At 51.8% G+C, this 23,859-nt stretch overlaps 1 pseudogene; it reads right to left on the bottom strand.

The window, feature by feature from the left end:
* The window catches only part of LOC146764033 (uncharacterized), a 48,664-nt pseudogene extending 27,089 nt beyond the window's left edge, over window positions 1–21,575 (bottom strand).
* Window positions 21,576–23,859: the final 2,284 nt, after the last annotated feature.

Genomic DNA, 23,859 nt, shown 5'->3' with positions numbered 1-23,859 from the left:
ATCCAGTTATTTTCAGTGGGATTGAGTGGTTTTGTGGTGACAAATTCATCCCTCTTGGCTTTTGAAATGCAAAGAGATGGAGAACACTGCCCAAAATCACCCCAGAACCCACAAATCCTCCAGAAGTTGAGTTCATGGTGTCCAGGGTGAGTGCAGCTGCCGGCGGCAGGAACAAATGAGATGTTTCTTGGTTTCACAAAACTCCAAAATCCATTTCTTATCACCAAAAGACAGGGAAAAGGCAGAGCCATGGGATTTGTATAGGGTATCCCAGGGGTGGAGTTTGGGTTTGGGTCAAGGGAGGAATTATTGGCAACACAAGAAGGGTGAGATCAAACTCCTGCCTCTTAGCAACAGGGGCACTCCACACAGAATGCGTCCCTAAATCCTAAATTCCCCCTAAAACTCCTGTGAAATGGTGACACTTCAGATATTTTTGATCAGTTTCTTTAATTTAACCCTGTTTTGGCTGTGTTTGAAGAATAAAGATGAATCAGAGGAAAATTAGGGCCAAACCAAAAGGATAACCAGTCAGGTGTGTTCCCAACATTGATCACAGGGAATGTGGGTCACCAGACCTGTGCCCAATGTGGGTCCTGCAGTGGGGGATGGACCTGGAGCAGAGCACGAAGCTCTTCCTGCAGGCGGGACACTCTTGGGGCTTCCCTTACTAGTGCCTCCGTTGGTGTTTGGTCAAGTGAGAGCTCTGGGTGAAGCTCTTCCCACACTGGGGACACTCGTAGGGCCTCTCCCCAGTGTGGATGTGCCGGTGCCTGACAAGGGAGGAGTTGTGCTTGAATCCCTTCCCACAGTCAGGGCAGAGGAAGGGCCTCTCATCTGTATGAGCTCGATAGTGCAAGAGGAGATAGGAGCGAGTCTGAAACCCCTTCCCACACTTGGAACACTCGTAGGGTCGCTCCCCAGTGTGGATCTTCTGGTGGACAATCAGGGCACCACACTGCCTGAAGCTCTTCCCACACTCCCTTACATTCATAGGGCCTTTCCCCAGTGTGGATCCTCTTGTGGCTGCTCAGGTGGGAGATCCGCCTGAAGCTCTTCCCACATTCCCCACACTCGTAGGGCCTCTCCCCAGTGTGAATCCTCTTGTGCTGGATCACGTTGGAATTTGACAAAAAGCTCTTCCCACATTCCTCACACTCATAAGGCTTCTCCCCAGTGTGGATCCTCTGGTGCTGGATCAGGTTGGAGTTTGACCTGAAGCTCTTCCCACACTCTGAGCACTTATGGGGCTTCTCCTCATCATGAAGCTGCTCAGGGACCACCAGCCCTGAGCTCTGGCTGAAGCTCTGTCCACCTTCCTGGACCAGAGTGCATCTTTCCTCCTCAGATCCCCTCGATCTGCGTTTGCAGCCCCTCCTGGTGCAGCTCCCATTGGGTTCCTGCACCATGGAGCCACTCAAAACAGCGTCTTCCACAAGGTTCTGCCATGGGGATTTGTCCTCTCTGCTCTCCACCCTCAGCACCTCATCTGCGGGAGGAAGGACAAGGAGAGGATGGGATTTGCCTCCGTGCCACAGGGAAGGGCAAGGAGATCCCCCCAGTGCGTCCCCGGCAGGAGGGCACCGGCAGCGGGGCTGTCCTGCAGCTGGGGGCCATGCTGGGCTGGGAGATGGAGCAGGAGAGAGGGGGAAAGGGGATCTGACTTCCTCCTCACCCGCCTCGGTGTCCCAGGGCTCCTTCCTCTTCCTCGCAGCCTCCTTCTCCATTTCGTGAAGGTTTTGGGATGGGAAATCCTGTTTTGGGAGGAAAACAAGGGATGAGCACAGTGAGTTTTGTACTGTATCAAAGCAAAACAGGGAGAGAGTCTAAGCCAGAATCACAATTGAGTAAGAAAATTAAGATCAAGGCAATGATAGAGAAACACTGGCCTAACCTGACAGAGTCAGGATATAACCGGACACCCCGTTGCTCAGGGTGGTGGTAGCTGTCTGATGAAATGGTGGCTGCAGTCCGGCTGGAGTGATGAACGTGATTCTGTCAAAGCAGTGATCCTGTAGAAGGGTCTGGTCTTCCTCTGAAGGGCAGTGGTGCTTATGGAGCTCTTGTCCTCTGGGAATGCAGTAGGCAAGGTGGTCGTGGTGTTGCAAATGGTGAGATTATATCCAGTTAGGAAAGCTTGGTTCCTCCCCCTGGGCGGAGCATCCCACAATGGGATGATGTAATTTTATCAGTCCTGCAGTGACACTCAATGGCCCATTAAGAGAAGATGGCCCCTGGAGGGCGTTATCAGGGCTGAGCCATGGAAGAGATAAAGAACACTGCCCCACCTGTTGATAACAGTTTATGGAGATGGGGACTGAAAACACTTTTGGTTACATCTGACATTGTAACCTGAAACAGTGAGGCAATCCCTGCTCGGGGTGGGGGGTGAACACCACCCCCCTTACCCAAACTGGCTCAGGTGTAAAACCCCCACCCTGGGAAGGCCACGCACACAGGGGACAATGTCACACTTGCCCTGCCCCAGGGGAGATCTCTGTCCCTGTCACTCCCTTGCTCTCTTCTCTTTTTCTTTCCATCTCTCTCTACCTCACATTTACTGTTCAATAAAATCCACTTTGGAATTGATCTTGTTAGCACCTTAATTGGGGCAGAGGCATCTCTCTAACAATTTCATTATCCAGATTGCAACATTATTTTACACAGTGAGTTCAGGGCTCTGTTGTCTGACCCCAGGTGCCTTTGACAACAGCAGGGTTCTCTCCTCTGAGGAGCTTGTGGCTCTTTCTGGAGGAACTTTTGGAAACTTGGATGCAGCTTCCTCTGAGTGACTTTAGGGAGAACTTATGAGGAAAATAGCTCTTGTGGGTGGCCAGTGTAAAGAAAATATTTTGTTGTCCTTCTTTGAAAAGTCTGTTAAAATCACTGGAGGAAAGGGAACAAATGATACCAGCAAGACTGACAAGGATCATTCGCCCCATGGTGAGAAACACAAGGCTACTTAAATCCTACAAGAAGCCCAGCTCAAGTAGCTAAATTCCCAAATAACTCCTGAATTCACAGGCTTTGGGGGGAGAAGCATTATTTTCTTGGTCCCTGTCACCTTTGTGATAGCTACGCAGACCTCTCCCTTCCTTTAATAATCTGTATTGGGCCAAATTTCCATGTTTTTGTTTTTTTTTTTTTTTTTTTTTTTGGGACCTGCCAGCATCTGAGCTGGAGCTGTGTTGGAACTGATGAAATTTGGAATTGCCAGAGAATTGCTTCTGTTGTTGGTTTATTAATGTTTGGGATTTATTTGTGTTTCCATCAGAAATGACTTGTGGGAAGAGCAAATCTTCCTCAAGGCATTTTATGGAGGGTTAAATTTGATTTCTGCTGAGTTTGTTTTGTCCAGTGTCCAGGGGATGCTCAAGGGGTCTCTGGTTTTGGTTTGGCCCTAATTTACTTCTGATTTGTCTTTATCAATTAAAAACACCTGAAAGATGACTAAAAAGAGTATTGACCAGAGATGTCAGAAGTCCCACCATTTAAGAGGTATTTGAGGTGGAATTTACTGTTTGGGAACATATTCTGGAGGATTTGTGGCTTCTTGGGGGATATCTGGGAGTATTCTCCATATCTTTGCACTCCAAAACCCAAGGTGGATTGGTCTGTCACCTCAAAGTGACTCAATCCCACCTCAAAATGGCTGGTTCCCACCTCAGTCCCATGCCAAAATTGCTCAATTCCTCAGCCTCCAGGATGAGATAGGGTTGGAAGGAGATCGGGAGAAGTGAGATCCAAATTTGAGGTTGTGGGATCAGGATTGTGTGGGGCTGGGTGGGTGTGATTTATTTTGATAATAAGTAAAACTATCAGAATTATTGATTTCTGTCCCATTTATTTTCTGTCAGTTCTGATTTGATTTTCAGAGTGCTGCCTTCTCAGCTGATTTTGTTTGTGTCCTCCTGTCCCAGACTGAAAAGCAGGATGTGTTCTATTTGCCATCTGTATGGCAGTTGTCCTGTGTTAAGTGGGCGGTTTTTCCTTATCTCTTCCACAATCAATCCTCCCTCAGGGGAGACATCTGCTGATAATGGGCTATTGAATGTCACTGCATGGCTGATAAGAACTGTAACATCCCACTGTGAGATGTTCCGCCCAGAGGGAGGAGCCAAGCATTCCTACCTGCATCTAGTCTTGAGATTCTGGCCCACCAACACAGCTTTTTCTGGGCTGGATTTTCCCATAGGAACAGCTGCTCCTTCCTCTTCAGAAGAAGATTCCCATTCCTACAGGATCACTTCTCCAACAGAACCACACCTGACACTGCAGGAGGACTGCAGCCACAATTCCAATTAGACTGTGGCCAACATCCTGTCCAGCAGGATTTCAGGTTGTATTCTGACTCTGTCAGTGTTGTTTTGGTTCACTGCATTGTTCATATTTTCATTTTCTTCCCTATTAAAAAAAAAATTGTGATTCCTGCTCCCATATTTTTACCTGAGAGCCCCCATTAATTTCAAATTAATACCAATTCTGAAAGAAAGGGTCTACATTTTTACATTTCAGGGGAGGCTCTTTCCATCCTTAGCAGACACCTCTCCTTCCAAACCAAAACACCTCCTTTCTCTCCTGCCTTCCTTTGCCTGCTCTGTTTCTCTCTCATTGCCTCCCTTGACCCAGGGCAGATCTCAGCAAAGTCCCTGCCCTGATTTAATTCCCAATCCATGAGCTATAGCAACCACAGGTGAAAATGTGAAGGCTGGCAGTGAAATGTCACTGTAAGATCTTGCTGCACTTGGCTTTTGGCTCTTTCATAAGAGCTTTGACTTCAAGGGCAGGAACATCCTTTTCCTGGCTGGGAACTGGAATTCCAGCCCCTGGGAGCATGTGCCTTGGATCCCAGAGGGGCATTCCCAAGGTTCCCAGGGTGCTGCTCCTGCCGTGCCTCCCAAGGAGCTGTGTAGGGCAGGGGACAAGGTGCAGCAGCTGTGTTGGTGCTCAAGTGCCACAACGGCCCCTGGTTCCAGGAGTTTCCACACTGCCAACAGTGGTTCCTGGGTTCCATGATGCCCTGCTGTGTCCCCATGGATATTTGGTGTCATGAAGTTCTTCAGTGTCACAATGGCCACCTCACTCCATGAGCTTCCACAGTGTCCAAACGGCCTCCTTGGATGGGCAGTGTCACCATGGACCATTGGCTCCATGCAGCCCCGCTGGGTCACCATGGACTCCTTGGTTCCATGAGGTTCTGGGGGTGTCTCCGTGGTATCCTTGGATCCACAGTGTCACAATGGACCACTGGATCCATGTGGCCCTGCTGTGTCACCATGGCCCCTTGGTTCCATGGGATCCCAGGGTCACAATTGACTCCTTGCTTCCACATCATCCCCTCAGTGCCAAAATGGCCCCTTCATTCCATGGGGAACACAAAAGATTTATAAAAACATTTAGCAAATCCCGCTTAAAACACTTGGGAACATCTCTTTGCATTCCAAAGACAAGTTAAAGGTGAGGCTGGCACCAGCAGCTTCCATCTGCAACATGGATCCAGAGAAAGGACAGGGACAGAGAACTCAGCTGGGAGACTCAGAGAATTCTGCTTCCAGAGATCATTTCTGACCACACTGTCCCTTGTAGAAAGGTGACACCACTCCAGGCAGCCTGTACTGAGCAGGTGGCTCCTGAGTGGGGTTTCTTGTTTAGGAAACCTGCTCAGGCTTTTCCATTCTTTTTTTTCCCAACAGGAAAACTTCTCTTGTGTCTGTGTGCAGGGAGAGCCATGAGGATAGCAGGTGGGATATGGTGCAATGGGCTGGGACATGGAGCTGCAGAGCTCAGGGACAAGGTTCTGCTGCAGGGCACAGGGATGTCAGTGCCAGGTGGGCAATGTCAGACATGGTGAGGCTGGGGGTGAGGAACAGCTTGTCCAAACAGGGTCAGTCCTCAGGGGGCTCATTCTTCTACATGCCCAGACCTCCTAATGAGACACTGAGTATCAAGGTCACCAGGTGAATGCTTCTAATCAGCTCTCTCTGAACTGGAAACTAAGAATACTCACTTGATTAAAGAAAAAAATTCAGGAGGTGCACTTGGAAATCTTCCTCCTTACAAGGACTCCAAACTGACTCCAATCAGCTGCACAAGCCCAGGAGATTTGCAGACAATTGAATGAAGACAAAGCGCCCCTGAAGTATTCTTGCATTTTGATGATCCCCATGATGGATTTGGGGCTGAGTCCAGAACCCTCAGGCACTGAGAGAAGGCTGAAGAAGCTGCTCAAGGAGTCAGGAGCAAAATTCCAAGTCCCTTGGAGCATCACTGGGCCCCACTGAGGGCAGGGACTGCCAAAGGCTACCAGGGACTGGTGAGAGCAGATCCTTGAGGCCAGGATTGCAGGGAGCCCAAGGCCCAGAGCAGGGAACTGCAATGCTGAGCAAGGCCTGGGCTGGCTGGGGGAAGCAGAAAGGCCAAGCCCTGAGCCCAGCCTGGCACAGCAGGGCCTGTCCCTCACGGGTGGCTCGGGGCTGTTTGTGGGGCAGGGGGATGTGAGGGGCAGCAAAGACAAGTGTCACAAATCTGCGTGACCCTGCAGATCCTCATGGAACCAAGGGGCCATTGTGGCACTGTGCTGCCTCATGGAATCAAGGAGACCATTGTGAACTCAGAGACACCAAGGAACCAAGGGTCCATGGTGACCTTGTGCAGCTGCAGTGTCACAGAGGAGCCGTTGTGACACAGCGAGGGCACACGGAGCCGAGGGGCCATTGTGACACATCAGGGCTTTGTGGAACCACGAAGCCATTGTGACATTGCAAGGCCTCATGGAAGCACGGGGCCATTGTGACACTGCAGAAGCAAGGGGAACATTGTGACACTCCAGGGCCTCATGGAACCAAGGACGCCATTGTGACACTGTGGGGTCCCAGGAAACCAAGGGAACATGGAACAGGTCTGGCTGGCTGGGCCTCCTGGGGACCACCTGACAGGTCTGGCTGACCTTGGCATGTCGAGGGCTACTTCTCATCTGCCCCTGAAGCACTGGGGTGTTGGCCTGATTTTTTAAGATTTTCTAAAACCTTCTGAGTTTACATTCTTGTAGCAAATTTTCTCACACAACTTTCTGTAAATAACTTATTGCTTTGCATTCCTTCATAGAGGAGGGGAAATTTGATGGACGGTAGTTTTGTCCAGTGTCATTGGAGAGGTGGCACTTTCACCCTCCAATCCACTGTCACCTTTGGAAAACTATAAATGTTGGAGTCAGAAATAAATTACATTTCTTTTACCGTCACAAACGCAAAGGTGCCCATCATGTTTACTCATGTCCCATAGTGACATTGGGGCTCTGGGCTTTCCTTCCTATGGGAGAGAACTATTCTTCTCCTCCAGGGGCCTATAGCCAAAACTGGAATTCCTCCGCCAAATTTCGTTATATTGCAAGGATTGTTTATAGATGAAATATGCCAGGAGAGACAGATCTGTCTGCCTTGGCCACCCAGGGGCCACCTCTCATCTGCCTTTCAAACACTGGGACCATGTGCTTTTCTTTATTATGGGGAAAAAACATCCATCTCAACCAGGTACCCATGGCCAAAATTTGGCATCTGCCTCCAGAATTCCCTATATCCAATGATAGCTCCCAGGAAAATGATGCCAGGAATCACAAATCTGGCTGGCCTTGGCTTCCTGAGGACTGGCACTCATGTGCCTCTGAAAATCTGGGGCTCTGTGCTTTCATTACTAATGAAAAGAATTCTTCTTCCTGTCCAGGTGCCCACGGCCAAAACTGAGATTCCACCTCCAAAATGCCCTATGTCCAAGAATAGCCCCTAGATGAAAGTTGTCAGGAGAGATAGGTCTGGCTGGCTTGGCCTAAGGCTGGCCACATCTCATCTTCTTCCAGAACACTTGGATTTTGAGCTTTTCTTTCCTATAGGAAAAAAAAAATCCATCCTGAGCAGGCTTCCATGGCCAAAACTGTGATTCCACCTCCAAAACTCTGTACATCCAACAATTGCTCCCAGTGAAATCTGCCAGGACAGACAGATCTGGCTGCCCTTGGCCTCTTGGGGATGCCTTTCACCTGCTCTCAAAACACTGGGGTCAGTGCTTTCCTTCCAATGAAAAAGACCTGTCCTTCTTCTCAAGGTGTTCATGGTCAAAATTAAGATTCCTTCTCCCAAATTCCATATATCCAAGGATCTGTCCATGACAAAAACTGCCAGGACAAACAAGTCTGGCTGGCTTGGCCTCTCAAGAGCCACCTCTCTTCACTTCTGTCTTTGAAACACTGGGGCTCTATTCTTTCCTTCCTATGGAAAAGAACTGTCCTTATCTACACAGAAATGGCCAAAATTGGGGTTCCACTTCCCAAATTCGCTATATCCAAGGGTTGCTTTCAGACAAAAGCTACCAGGACAGAGAAGTCTGGCTGCCTTAGGCCGCTGGTGGAAGCCTTTCATCTATCCCTGAAACACCGGTGTTCTGTGCTTTTCTTCCTATGGAAAAGAACCATCCTTCTACTTCGGGTGTCCATGTCTGAAATTGGGATTCCACCTCTAAAATTCCCTATATCCAAGGGTTGCTCCCAGACAAAATCTGCCAGTACCATCAAGTCTGGCTGGCCTTGGCCTCTGGTGGCTGCCCCTGCCACACTGGGGCTCGGTTCTTTCCTTCCCATGGAGATCACTGTGACACTGTGGGCACCTCATGGAACCAAGGGGATCATTGTGGCACCACTGGAGCCCATGGAACCAAGGGGCCATGGTGACACCGTGGGGCTTCATGGACCCAGAGACCATTATGACTCTGTGGGGCCTGATGGAACCATGGAGACCATTCCAACCCTTCAGGGCCCCGTGTCACCAAGGGGGCATTGTGACACCTCAGGGCCTCCTGGAAGCAAGGGACCCCATTGAAGCGAGGGAACATGGACCAGGTCTGGCTGGCTTGGCCTCCCAGGGGCCACCTGACAGGTCTGGCTGATGTTGGAATGCCAAGGGCTGCTTCTCATCAGCTCCTGGAGCAAAGGGGCTATGTGCTTTCCTTGCTATAGAAAAGAACTGTCTGTGTTCAGATGCCCATTGCCAAAACTGGTATTATCCCTAAACAATTTCCTGTATGCAAGGTTATGTTTTAGGAAAAAACAGCCAGCTCTGGCTGTCCTTGAACTGTGGTGGTCACCTTTCATCTGCCCCTGAAAAAATGGGGCTGTGTTCCTTCATTCCTGTGGAAAAGAAATGGTCTTCTTGTCCATGGTCCATGGCCAAAATTAGAATGTGGCCTCCTAAAGTCCGTATATCCAAGGATTGCTCCCAGACAAAAGTAGCCAGGACAGACAGGATGGGTTAGCCCTGTCCTCTGGTAATTTTCACAGATCATGAGCTTAATATTTTTATTAGAAAACACCTTGGAGAGGGCCCAGGGATCTCCCAATGAGAGGTTTTGGGGGCTTGGGCACATGACCACTACATATGGACAAGTTACAGATGAGAAAGCCTGGCTGGGTCTCTCTCCCTTGTGGCCCCACAGAGGTGCCGAGGCCGGCCCAGCCCTGTCTCGGCCGTGGGGCCGGGCGGCTCCTGCCGTGGGGCCGGGCCCCTTCCCAGGGAGCCGCCAGGCGCCATCGGCTGCCGGGCAGGGCAGGGGAGGCCGCGGGGCCGAGGCCGGGCCGTGGTTGCGGGTGCTGACATCTGGCCCTGCCGAGCCCTGCCCCGCCGCCAGCCCGGGCCCGGCCAGGATCCGCCGGGCCCCAGGAGCAGCCCCGGGCCGGGCCGGCTCGGCCAAGGCTCTGCCGCCCTTGGGCTTTGCCCGCAGCCAGCGGGCAGGGCAGGAGAAGCCATCGGCCCCGGCCGTGCTGCTGCTGGGCTCTGGCCTGGCTGCTGAGATCCTGGCCCTGCCCCAGCGCGGCCCAGCCTGACACAGCCCCAGCGCAGCCGCTGCAGAAACCTCCATGGCAAAACAGCTCCGGCCGCCAGCACCGAGCCTGGCCGGGCTCACGGAACCATCTGCAGCCCCGGGAGATATTGACTCTGCCAGTGCTGCCATCCTCCCTCCAGTGAGAGAAAAGGACACAGGGCAGGCACACAGAGGAGCAACATGAACACACCGAGGGCAGGGAAGAGGAAGTTGAGTCCCAGATGGGAGGGATGAGGAGATGCCTTGATCTTGGGGCTGAAATCCTCTGGTAAAGCTGTGGAGAAGGATGTCATTGATACATCAGACTCTCTTTCTCCCTGTAAGGCATTGAAAACATAGAGAGATGACTTGTTTCAGCAAAGGCCTCCATGCTAAGTAAGCAAATGTTGAAGTAGCTGTGATCCCATGAGAGGTTTGAACAGAAAAAGGGAGAACAGTGATGAGACCCTGTGTCCTCAGGGAGAGAAGAAAACCTCTGTTCCCAGAGATGAAGATGATTTCAGAAAGAGATGAAGAGAACCGTTGCTCTTAAACAGCTCATTTCAAAATTAATACCCCATAAGCTGACAAGGGCCATAAGCACATCTGTGGGAAAAGATGGGATGGAGTTCATGATTGCAGATTTCTCCAGGCAGCTGCTATTTGTGGAAATGAAAAGCCATGAGATAACTGTTTTCTTGCGTAGAAGTGTCCATAACATTAACAAGAGGAACTTCTCTGCCTAAGTGCAGTGAAAAAAGACTATTTTAGAGGTGGTAAACTGACTGAAAATTTTAGGTTTTGTCTCTTTACATTGTCAGGTTGTATGGAGAGAGGAAGTGTTCTGAAAGTTTTGTTCTGATTCTTATTACTCTTTCTTTAGTTATTGTTAATACAGTTTTATTTATAACCTTTTAAAATTTTGAAACCACTTTGCCTTTCTCCTAATCCTATCTCACAGCAGGAAATGAGTAAGTATATTCTAGTGAGTGCACTGCTAATTAGCCAGCAATGAACCCACCACACTAATTGAAGCATTGGCTGAGAAATCTCAAAATGATGAACCAAAACCACTACAGAAACTTCCTGAAAAACTGCACAAGAGCAGAGAGAAATTGAGGCAGACCCATGGTTTGTCAGGACATACTTGATCATAATGACCCCTGTTCTGCATTTGGAGCTGAGACCTGGAACCTCAGAGCCTGAGAGGAGATTGCACAAACCTTTCCCGGAGTCAAGGTCGAAGGAAAACCGCAAAGTGGTTGGAGTCTAAAGCATTAATGGGAACCACAAAGGTCCATCTATACCACAGGCTCTTCATGGAGTCCTTGGAGGAGAGAACTGGAGGCCAGGGTGGCACAAAAACCTGTCAGATATTCAAAATGGCACAAAGAACTCTCACTGTGGAAAGGAAAATCCAAAGTACCTTGCAAAAGTTAAGAATCTCAAAGTATTCATGAGCCCCACTGAGTGTCAGTGCCAAGCTCTCAAGGGACTCATTTTAGCAGATAATTGGGGCCATGATTGCACAAACTTCTCACAGAGTCTGTATCAAAAGGGGAACACCAAGTACTTTAAAAGAACTGATGTACCTTGAAGCATTAATGGGCCCCACTGAGTGTTGCTCCTGACAAAGCCTCTCCAGGGACTAATTACAGCAGATAATTGGAGGCCAGGATTGCACAAACCTCTCAGAGACTCCAAGGCAAAAGCAAAAGCCAAAGTCCTTTGAAAAACCTGCAGTCCCTGGGAGCAAGAAGGACCCCCTGGGGCCATTCCTGACCAAGGCTCCCCAGGAACTCCTTCCAGCAGATCCTTGAGGCCACTGGGATGTGGGCTAGGGGGGGATGCTGAGGGCAGGACCAGGGAGTGACAGTGCCCAGCCTGGCTGGGGCTGTGCCAGGAGGCCCCAGGGCCTCAGGACAAGGTGTCTCCTCACAGCCCTTGGTGGCACAGACCCTGCTGTGCCCCAGAGCACCAAGACTTGGCTTCTCTTTGTCCCCACCTGCCATCAGTGCCTCCAGTTCTCTGCTCTGCCTGGGGCCTGGGGACACTTTGTCAGTCGTGTCCCTCAGTGGGACTCATTAAAAGTCCAAGAAACTTTGGAGTTGGATTCTGACTTGGAGTTCTGGAGAGGTTTCTGCAGCTCCCTCTCAGGGCCTGATGTTCAGGGCCTGAGCACAAAGCCCCAGAGGGTCATTAAAGTCCTTGTGCTGTGTCTGTGCTGCTGAGCTGGACCGGGCTCCTGGCACAGAGGGAGATCCTGGTAACCAAGCAGAGCTTCAAAAGCACATTTCTCTTGCTGAGCAGCTCTTCTCCCAGCCCAGCAGGGCTGGGGCACTGCCTGCAGCCAGCCCGGGCACAGCACAGAGGCACAGAGAGCTTCAATCAGTCAGGGCTGGGAAGGGGCTGAGAAGTGCCTGGGGCAGAATCACTGCCAGCCCTTGGCACAGGAACCTCTGGCTGCAGGACAATGCAGCTGCAGCTCCTGGAGAGATCTCCTAAAGCTGGAACATCCCAATGCCCACAGAGCCTGTGAGTGCATTCTCTGCTCATCTCCTGTGCAGAGCAGCCAGGGGTGCCCAGGGCTGTCCTGCAGAGCAGGGTCCTGCAGCCCAGGGCGCTGTGCTGGGCCAGGGACTCTGCTGCCTGCCAGGGACAGCTCTCAGCCAGCCCTGGAGCTGCTCCCAGCGCTGGGGGCCAAAATCTGGGTGGTAGGAGACAGCTGGAAAGGGTTGGAAGTGTTCTCCTTGTGTGGTGTGATGAGGATGCTGCATTGGTCAGGACTGCTCCCAGCACGATATTTAACTCCAGAGCATTTTCAAGCAGATTATTCAGGGATCACAGCAAGGCAGGGGCTGCATAAATAGTCTTGCCTTTTTTAATGTACTGCTATGTGTTGCCTGGATGTGAAATTTCTCCTACGTATTCATCTCTCAGTTCAGGTCGAAAAAAATAAAAAGGTTTTTTCTCAGATTGGGATAAACAAGGCAGTGACAGAAATCAGCACAGGGTCCCTTAAAGGCAGCATCAGTGTCGCTTTCCCAGCCTCATCAGGGTTGTTCTGACATTGCCATCAGAACCGGCAGAGCCAGAGCTGCCCCTGGGCTGTGCCAGGTCTGGGAGGGGTCTGCAGGGCAGAGCTGAGCCCCCAGGGCTGGGCTGGGCTCTTGCAGCTCTGGCAGGGCACAGCGCTGGGAACAGGGAAGCAGCTGCTGGCAGAGACAGCTCGGGGCACAAGACCCCGGGATAGGCAGTAAGGGGAAGTGCCCCCAAGCTGTGCTGGGATATTTAAAGTCCTCTCCAAACCCAGCTATTCCATGATTACTTTTATTACAGATCCCCATGACAAGACAGGACAAATGTCCAACAGCAGCTCCACCAGCCACTTCCTCCTGCTGGCACTGGCAGACACGCGGCAGCTGCAGCTCCTGCACTTCTGCCTCTTCCTGGGCATCTCCCTGGCTGCCCTCCTGGGCAACGGCCTCATCATCAGCGCCGTAGCCTGCGGCCACCACCTGCACACGCCCATGTTCTTCTTCCTGCTCAACCTGGCCCTCAGCCACCTGGGCTCCATCTGCACCACTGTCCCCAAAGCCATGCACAGTTCCCTCTGGAACACCAGGAACATCTCCTACACAGGATGTGCTGCACAGCTCCTTTTTTTTATTTTCTTCATCTCAGCAGAGTATTTCCTCCTGACCATCATGTGCTACGACCGCTACGTGTCCATCTGCAAACCCCTGCACTACGGGACCCTCCTGGGCAGCAGAGCTTGTGCCCACATGGCAGCAGCTGCCTGGGCCAGTGCCTTTCTCAATTCTCTGCTGCTCACAGCCAATACATTTTCCTTGCCCCTGTGCCATGGCAATGCCCTTGGCCAGTTCTTCTGTGAGGTGCCACCGATCCTCAAGCTCTCCTGCTCCAAATCGGACTTCAGGGAACGTGGGCTCATTGCATTTAGTTCCTGTTTAGGACTTGGATGTTTTGTGTTCATTGTTTTCTCCTATGTGCAGATCGTCAGGGCTGTGCTGAGGATCCCCTCTGAGCAGGGACGGCACAAAGCCTTTTCCACCTGCCTCCCTCACCTGGCCGTGATCTCTCTGTTTGTCAGCACTGCAGTATTTGCCTACCTGAAACCCTCTTCCATCTCCTCTCGATCCATGGATCTGTCAGTGTCAGTTCTGTACTCGGTGGTGGCTCCAGCCCTGAACCCCCTCATCTACAGCCTGAGGAACCAGGAGCTCAAGGCTGCAGTGTGGACACTCATGACTGGATGCTTTCACAAACATTAAATGGCTGGCCAATTTCTGCAAATCACTTGTAATAAAATTAATCTTAGATACATCTTGTTGGTTTTATTTTGGAGGTCGTTTTTCCTTGTTTTACATATTAATGTTCTTAACAAATGTCATCCTCTGTGCCATTTCTGATTTTGTTTCTCTCCCCTTCCCTGTGGCCACAGACTGTGTCAATGAGGGGCTGCATCCTCTGTGGCTTTAAACGAACTAAAGGACCTCCCAGCAGAGTTTTCTGCAGAGATGTCCTTTTGTTGCCTTCTCTGGAGCTGCAGCAGCAATGTCTGTGTGCAGAGCTGGGGCAGATCAGTGCTGGCACAGCAGCTCTGCTCCTGCTGGCCACACCATTCCTGATCCAGGCCAGGAGCCATTGGCCTTCTTGGCCACCTGGACACACTGCTGCTTATGTCCAGCCTGCTGTCCATCAGTCCCTGCAGGTCCCTTTCTGCCTGGCTGCTGTCCAGCCCCTCTGTCCCCAGCCTGTAGCACTGCAGGGGTTGTTGTGGCCAAAGTGCAGGATCCGGCACTTGGACTTGTTAAACCTCACCTTGTTGGATTTGGGCCCTGGATCCAGTCTGTGCAGGGCCCTGTGCAGAGCCCTTCTACCCTCCAGCAGATCTGCACTCCCAGACAACTTGGTGTCACCACGGTTCCATGAGTCCCCAGAGTGTCCCAATGGTCTCCATGATTCCATGAGGCCTCCCAGTGTCACAATGTCCCTTTGTTTCCATGGGACCCCTTGGTGTCACAAAGTCCCTTGAATCCTTGGGCCCTGCAGTGTCACAATGTCACCATGGTCCCCAAGGCCCTGCAGTGTCACAGTGGATTCTTGGTTCCATGAGGTCTGGCAGGGCAGCAATGCTCTCCTTGGTCCCACAGTGTCACAATGGCCTCTTGGTCCCAAGGGCCACCATGGTGTCAAATATGTTCCCTTAATTCTACAAGTCCTCAAGGAGCAGCACTGGCCCCTTGGTTCCATATATTTTTAGACTGTATTAGAAGGTGCTGGGGATCAATATCAATTGGACATTGCTGATATCAATCAATAAACAGGAAAAGAAAACTTAACAGGACAAAACAATTCTCTCTGCATTTCAATACAGTATATTCACTTTGAATAAACTTCAGAAATCTGTCTAATTCACCACAGAGGAATTGAGGACATGAATTATTTCCAGAGGTTTTTCTTGTTCAGGTATTTAGAACATATGTTTATGTGCCTTTTTCACGGAATTCCTGAACAGAGGAGCTCAAGAAAGAAGAGCCCTTTGGAGTAGGATAATTCATCAGCAACCTCCAAGTGGCTGAGGATTCATCCCCATCAGAGCAGCAATGAGCAGAAATGGGCACAGCTCTGTGGCTGCCCCAGCTCTGGGATGGGCCCTGGGCCTGGAGCAGGAGCAGCTCTGGAGGGCCCCAGGGCCGGGGCTCTTGTGCTGGCCTGGGCAGATGGGATGGCAGGAGGGGCTGCAGAGCTCTCAGCACCTCAGGCAGAGGGGAGCAGGGCAGCCAGGGAGCTCCTTTGGCCTTGGCCAAGCCCCTTCCCCCATGGTGGGGCTGAGTCCTGGCTGAGCTGCAGCTGCTGCTGTGCCCTTGGCAGGGGCTGAGGCCGTGGGGCAGTGCCCAGAGCAGCCTGGGCTGAGCAGAGCTGTGGGGCCAGAGCCGGCTGGGCTGTGCTGGGGAGAGGCCCTTGGTGCTGCCCAGAGCTCAGGGCAGCTGGCAGAGCTGGCAGGGAGCTGGGCTGGGCTGGGAGAGCCTGGCACAGGAACCATCAGTGTCCATCTCAGCCTGGCTGAGCGGGCAGGGGCAGGACTCAGCCCAGGCCTTGTGGGGCAGGGCCAGCGCCTGGGCAGGCACTGAAAACAGGCAAGAGCCCCAGAGAGGAGGCTGCTCTGTGCCCTTGGGGCACGGACAGAGCAGGGAGGGGCCCAGGACATTTGTCAGCGCCAGCCTCTGTCTGTGCCAGCCCCGGGCAGCCCTGGCTGCTGAGCCCAGCTCTGCCCTGGGCTGAGTTTGGCTGTGGCCCAGCTCCATCCTCCTGCGGGGCTCAGGGCCTGTTCCCGGCCATGGCCAGCCCTGGCCGCCTCTCTGCTGGCCCCGAGGCCGGCAGAGCCCGGGCAGGGCTGTCTGTGCAGCCCCACAGGTGCCACGGGCTCGGCAGGAGCTGGCAGAGGCTGCCCAGCAGGGAGGCCATGGGGCACAGAGCCCCAAGGCTGCCCAGGGCCCCACGGCACAGGGGCCGTTCCCAGCCGCAATGCTCCTGTCCTGGGCTGGGCTGCACAGGGGCTGTGGCACCATGGCTGGGCCAGCACAGGGCCACAGAGGGGCCACGCAGCCGCTGCCGGGGCTGGCAGCAAGGCCGGGCACAGACAAGGAATTGCTGAGCATGGCCTGCGCTGGCCAGGGCTGCCTGTGCCCAAGGCAGAGCTCAGCTGCCCTTGGGGCTGCAGGAACACTCAGGAGCCCAAAGAGCCTCCATGGCTGTGCTGGAGACGAAGGCTGGAGCAGGGAAATGCAGGGCTGCTGCGCCATGGGGAGGGCATGGAATTCCAGCACACACCTCAGCTCTCTGATGATCCCGGCACCATGCTGGGCCCTGTTCCAGACTGGAGCAGAGCAGATGTTGATGGCACAGGAGCCCTGCGGGGCTGGCAGGGACCTGCAGCTTGCAAGGTGCTCTGCTCTCCCTCAGCTCCTCTCTGAGAGATCCAATCCCAGCTCGGCACCTCAGGGCACAAGTGGCACTGCCTGTCCATGGGCACACAGCTGATGTCTGCCTGGAAATGGGATTAGTTTTAAGATATCTTGTTATACAAGGACATTTTTATTCTCTGGGTTAGTTTGCTACTTTTAATAAATATCAAAGTTTTCCCCACCAGTAACAGGAATTTCCTGGCGGTGTACTGTTGGGGAAAGAGAAGAAATACTGATCTTCCCATCTTCTTGAGTCACCAATATTCTCTTTATAACATCTCCCCCATTCTTCAGGAGTTTCCAGTTCTCCTGTTGAAATGGTCATGTGTAAGGGCATCTCTTCACTAGACCAGCTGGTTCTATGTCCTAACTGTTGCCCCCAGATTTCTTCCTCTAGATGCTCTCTGGTCATTCAAGGGCCTCTCAACTGACTGGTTTCATGCTTTGAGCAACAGGGAGTGACCCAATCTTTCTGAAGTTCTACTAAATAAGAATGATATCTTTTTGTGTTTATATCCATCACAGAATTACCATTTCTTATGTCTTTGTCTAAAACTGTTCCTGTACAGAAATCCCCTGGGGATGGGGGACATGCCAGATGCTGCTGGGACATCCCAGAGAGCTGAGGGAATAGCTGTGATGGTTATTTAACTGCTCAAATGTTCAACTTGTGTTTGCTGGCAAGAAACCTTTCTGTGCTTCTGAGTGCCACCAGTCCCTGAGCCCAAAGGACACAAACCTGATGAGTTGTGGCTCCCACTGCAGGGGCTGCACTTGGACCTTGGCTCTGCACAGGAGAGCTCTTCATCCACTTTCCCTCTTTTTCTCCCTCTGGGCATGGAGGCAGCTTCTCACTTCAGCCTGTGACTCGGGTGTGTGCAAAGAGCAAATCTGGGCAGAATCGGGGCCGGGAGGGTTTGGGGGGACCTTGGGATCTGTGCTGGGCACAGAAGGTGTTTTCCATTGCTCTGAGACTGTCTGCTGTGCAAAGTGGATTTAATATCCAGCAGAGGAATGACTTCAGGATTTGATAGAGCTGCGCCTTCCCCAGGCTTTGTTGGCTGGCAATAAATGAACATCCCTCTTTGTCTGGGGCAGCTCCTTCTCCAAGGAAAGCAGGTGGGAGGTGGAGCCCACGAGCTGAAACCTGCAGGTGCAGCCTGGGCTGGAGGGAGCTCAGATTTGCACAAGGCTGCTCTGAGTGCCAGGGCTGGGATGGGGGAAATGGCAGGGTGGGGGTAGGGACAGAGTCTGATGGATTGTCAGCCATGAAGGGTCTTGATTTGCTTATCTATTCCAACTGCATGGGGAGGTACTTGGATTCAGTGTCAACTGGAGATTGCACATACCAATGTATTAACTAAAAAATCAAAACAGGACCTAAAAAATGGTTTCTCACTCCCTGTGTAAATAAAAGTCATTCCTTTCAATTACACTAATGGAATCCGCCTAACCAACCACAAAGGATTTGAAAGCTTAAATCAAAATATTCCCAGAGGCTTGGCTTGTTAATGTGTTCTGAATGCTAATGAGCCCTGGGGCACTGAATTCCTGCACTGAAGAGCTGAAGGCTGAACAATCCTCTGGAGCAGTAAAATTCAGCAGCAGCCACCAAGTTGCTGAGGATGTCAGCAGCCCCCCCTGAGGCCATCCCTGCCCAGAGACCCTGGGGGAATGGGCAGACAAGGAGAGCGTCCCTGGGGCTGGGGCAGCAGAACTCAGAGGCACCAGCGGCTCCAGCTGGGAAATGGAGTGTGCGATGGGGCTGTGAAAGCCCTGCCTGGGCTGTGCCAAGCAGGACAGACAAGCCTTGACCCCCATCCACTAAAAAACTCTCTCAAGGAGACATTTAAATGGAGTGACAATAATTTGTGTCCTCTGAGTTGGATGCACTGGAGCAACACTATCAAGAGTTTCTCAGGAGCTCTAAGCAACAAAACAGCCTTTACTGGGAAATTTAGAAAATCAGTGAAACTTTGGCAAATATTTTAATATGGCATTCAATCAACAGAAAAAGCTTCTCAAAGCATTGACTTGGCCCATTCAACTTCACAAACTCTGAGCCTGTTCAATTTTAAGTTAATCAATATTTGCAAGTGTACAGAAATAGAAGAGGTAGATACAAAAAGAGAGAACAATAAGATACAGAGAAGCACACACTCAGCTACCAACTCCTGGATTCCAGCAATGTTCAGCTGGAAATTCCAAGAGGAGGTAGGGTCAAGATGTGTGCTTGCCTTGTGGTCAGCCTTAAATACCCCTTGGTGTTCCTGGGCCTTCCCCCAGGTGGGACTTGGGGTCATTTGGTCACTCAGGAGCTGGGCTGGGGCTCCAGAGGTGGCTGTGGAGCATTGCCTGTGCTGTGCCAGGGACTGGCAGACACTGCTGGGCTGGGATAGAGGCTCTGGGGGGATTGGGGTTCCAGGGCAGGGCAGGGCTGGGGTTCCAGGGCAGGGCAAGGCTGGACCTGCTCCTTCCTCCCCCACACATGAGATGTTTCCAGCCAACAATCACCTCCAGTCTGTCACAACAGTCAACATTGGAGGTGAAATCCCAATATGGCCATTGCTATGGTCAGTTCCCATGGCAACCATCCCCAGCCCCTGTTGCTATGGTCAGTTTCCATGGCAACCATCCCCAGCCCCTGTTGCTATGCTCAGTTTCCATGGCAACCATCCCCAGCCCCTGTTGCTATGGTCAGTTTCCATGGCAACCATCCCCAGCCCCTGTTGCTATGGTCAGTTTCCATGGCAAACATCCCCAGCCCCTGTTGCTATGGTCAGTCCCTGGGCAGCTCCATGGAGACCCCATGCCAGGGGTGGTTGCCATGGACACCAGCTCAGGCCTGGAGCCCGTTGCCATGGCAACCATTGGCACTCCCATCCCCAGGGTCATGGATCCAGAACCACAGAATTGGCTGAGCTGGGAGGGACCCATCAGGATCCTCGAGTCCAACTGCTGGCCCTGCACAGGACACCCCAACACTGCCAGCCTGGGCCTGGCAGCGCTGTCCAAACGCTGCTGGAGCTCAGAGAGCCCTGGAGCTGTGACCCTTCCCTGGGGAGCCTGGGCAGTGCCCCAGCAGCCTCTGGGCAAAAACCTTTTCCTGAGATCCAACCTAAGCCTGCCCTGACTCAACTGCAGCCGCTCCCTCCACTCCTGTCCCTGGGCACCAGAGTGAAGAGGTTCCCTCAGCCCCAGCCAGGGACCCGCTCCCAAGGCTGCTGCCATGGCCACCAGGGCTGGCACCAGCTGGGATGCTTGGTTTCCACAGGTTGGGCTTCAGGAATGGGATTCCCCAATTTCCTACTCCCACTAAAACCCCGCTGGAACTCATTGCCCTCCCACCTTCCATTGAAAGAAAAGAGGGAAAGATCCCTAGCTGGGATAAGCACAATTTACTGGGAACAGCAACAAGATAAGGAACAAACAGAAACAGAAAAAATATTGACAACAGAAGGGATAAGAAAAACTAGTTACAGGGAAAACTACATCACCATCAATTGTATCTTCCTGGCCACGTGTTTCCTCCTGCATGGAAAGGACACCCGTCTCCTCAGGGAAAGAGAGAGAGAGTCCCTTTCCTGCCCCTGGCAATGACCTGAGGCAGGAGTGAATGTAGTGACAGGGCCATGGCCAGACCCTCATGTCCTTCAATCCCACATAAGGTCATTGGCAGGGGCAGGAAAAGGGACAGGTGTCTTCCCAGCATGGATCACAGGGAACATGGATCACCAAGGCTCTTCCCAACATGGTCTTCCAATGCGGGATGAAGCTGGAGCAGTGCACAAAGCTCTTCCTGCAGCTGGGGAACTTTCAGGATTTCCCTTACTGGTGCCTCCGTTGGTGTTTGGTCAAGTGAGAGCTCTGGGTGAAGCTTTTCCCACACTGGGGACACTCGTAGGGCCTCTCCCCAGTGTGGATGCGTTGGTGGCTGACAAGATGGGAGTTTTGCTTGAAGCCCTTGCCACAGTCAGGGCAGAGGAAATGCCTCTCCTCGGAGTGAATCCGCTCATGCCGGAGGAGATCTGAGCTGCTGTTAAACATCTTCCCACAGGTGGGGCACATGTAGGGCCTCTCCCCAGTGTGGATGCGCTGGTGTGTGACAAGGGTGGAGTTGCGCTTGAAGCCCTTCCTGCAGTCAGGGCAGCGGAAGGGCCTCTCATCCACGTGAATCCACTGGTGTCTGAGGAGACCAGAGCTGCTGTGAAACCTCTTCTGACACTCAGGACACTCGTAGGGCCTCTCCCCAGTGTGGATGCGTTGGTGGATGATGAGTTCAGAGCTCCGTCTGAAGCCCTTCCCACATTCCCCACACTCGTAGGGCCTCTCCCCAGTGTGGATGTGTAAGTGGCTGACAAGGTGAGAGTTGGAGCTGAATCCCTTTCCACACTCCCCACACTCGTAGGCCCATTCCCCGGTGTGGATCATCAGGTGGCGTTTCAGACTCTTGCTCTCCCTGAAGCTCTTCCCACACTCCAAGCACTTGTAGGGCTTCTCCCCATCTGGAAGCTTCTCAGAGACCACCAACTCTGAGCTCTGGCTGAAGCTCTGCCCACCTTCCTGGCCCAGAGTGGGTCTTTCCTCCTCAGAGCATCCTGGGCTGGGCTTGCAGCCCCTCCACCTGTGAGATCTCCAGGGATTTTCCTCCCTGTTGGATTCCTGCACCGTGGAGTTGCTCAAAACAGCCTCTTCCCTGAGGTTAGGCTGCAGGGATTTGTCCTTCCTGGTCTCCATCCTCAGCTCCTGCTCTGCGGGAGGAAGGACAAAGAGAGGATGGGATTTGCCTCCGTGCCACAGGGAAGGGCAGGGAGATCCCCCGAGTGCGTCCCTAGCAGGAGAGCACCGGCAGCGGGGCTGTCCTGCAGCCGGGGGCCAGGCTGGAAGATGGACCAGGAGAGAGTGGGAAAGGGGCACTGACTTCCTCCTCACCTGCCTCGGTGTCCCAGGGCATCTTCCTCTTCCTCGCAACCTTCTTCTCCATCTGGCAAATGTTTTGGTACGGGAAATCCTGTTTTGGGAGGAAAACAAGGGATGAGCACAGTGAGTTTTGTACTGGTTTGAAGGCAAACCAGGGGGAGAGTCTAAGCTGGAATGACAATTGAGTAAGAAAATTAAGATCAAGGCAATGATACAGAAACACTGGCTTAAACTGACAGAGTCAGGATTTAACCTGACACCGCGTTTGGTAGCTGTCAGATGAAATGGTGGCTGCAGTCCAGCTGGAGTGATGAACGTGATTCTGTCAAAGCAGTGATCCTGTAGAAGGGTCTGGTCTTCCTCTGAAGGTCCAGTGGTGCTTATGGAGCTCTTGTCCTCTGGGAATCCAGTAGGCAAGATGGTTGTGGTGTTGCAAATGGTGAGATTATATCCAGGCAGGAATGCTTGGTTCCTCCCCCTGGGCGGAGCATCCCACAATGGGATGATGTAATTTTATCAGTGCTGCAGTGACACTCAGTGGCCCATTAACAGAAGATGGCCCCTGGAGGGCGTTATCAGGGCTGAGCCATGGAAGAGATAAAGAACACTGCCCCACCTGTTGATAACAGTTTATGGAGATGGGGACAGAAAACACTTTTGGTTACATCTGACATTGTAACCTGAAACAGTGAGGCAATCCCTGCTCGGGGTGGGGGGTGAACACCACCCCCCTTACCCAAACTGGCTCAGGTGTAAAACCCCCACCCTGGGAAGGCCACGCACACAGGGGACAATGTCACACTTGCCCTGCCCCAGGGGAGATCTCTGTCCCTGTCACTCCCTTGCTCTCTCCTCTTTTTCTTTCCATCTCTCTCTACCTCACAATTACTGATCAATAAAATCCACTTTGGATTTGGTCTTGTTAGCACCTTAATTGGGGCAGAGGCATCTCTTTAACAATTTTATTATCCAGAATTGCAACATTATTTTGCAAAGTGAGTTCAGGGCTCTGTTGTCTGACCCCAGGTGCCTTTGACAACAGCATGGTTCTCTCCTCTGAGGAGTTTGTGGCTCTTTCTGGAGGATCTCTTGGAAGCTTGGATGCAGCTTCCTCTGAGTGACTTTTGGGAGAACTTACGAGGAAAATGGCTCTTGTGGGTGGCCAGTGTAAAGAAAATATTTTGTTTTCCTTCTTTGAAAATTCTGTTAAAATCACTGGAGGAAAGGGACCAAATGATACCAGCAAGACTGACAAGGATCATTCACCCCAAAGTGAGGAACACAAGGCTACTTAAATCCTACAAGAAGCCCAGCTCAAGTAGCTGGAGCTGTGCTGGAACTGATGAAATTTGGAATTGCCACAGAATTGCTTCTGTTGTTTGTCTATTCATGTTTGGGATTTATTTGTGTTTCCATCAGAAATGACTTGTGGAAAGAGCAAATCTTCCTCAAGGCATTTTATGGAGGGTTAACTTTGATTTCTGCTGAGTTTGTTTTGTCCAGTGTCCAGGGGATGCTCAAGGGGTCTCTGGTGTTGGTTTGGCCCTAATTTTCTTCTGATTTGTCTTTATCACTTAAAAACACCTGAAAAATGACTAAAAAGAGTATTGACCAGAGATGTCAGAAGTCCCACCATTTTAGAGGTATTTGAGGTGGAATTTACTGTTTGGGAACATATTCTGGAGGATTTGTGGGTTCTTGGGGGATATCTGGTAGTATTCTCCATATCTTTGCACTCCAAAACCCAAAGTGGATTTGTCTGTCACCTCAAAGTGACTCAATCCTACCTCAAAATGGCTGGTTGCCACCTCAGTCCCATGCTAAAATTGCTCAATTCCTCAGCCTCCAGGATGAGATGGGGTTGGAAGGTGATCGGGCAAAGTGAGATCCAAATTTGAGGTTGTGGGATCAGAATTGTGTGGGGCTGGGTGGTTGTGATTTATTTTCATAATAAATAAAACTATCAGGATTACTGATTTCTGTCCCATTCATTTTCTGTCAGTTCTGGTTTGCTTTTCAGAGTGCTGCCTTCTCAGCTGATTTTGTTTGTGTCCTCCTGTCCCAGACTGAAAAGCAAGATGTGTTCTATTTGCCATCTGTA

The sequence above is a fragment of the Lonchura striata genome, chromosome 36 (genome assembly GCF_050655825.1).
Source record: "Lonchura striata isolate lonStrDom1 chromosome 36, ASM5065582v1, whole genome shotgun sequence".
NCBI classification, from domain to species: domain Eukaryota; kingdom Metazoa; phylum Chordata; class Aves; order Passeriformes; family Estrildidae; genus Lonchura; species Lonchura striata.
The sequence above is the reverse complement of the archived record's forward strand: the minus strand, read 5'-3'. Positions and strand labels throughout refer to the sequence as shown.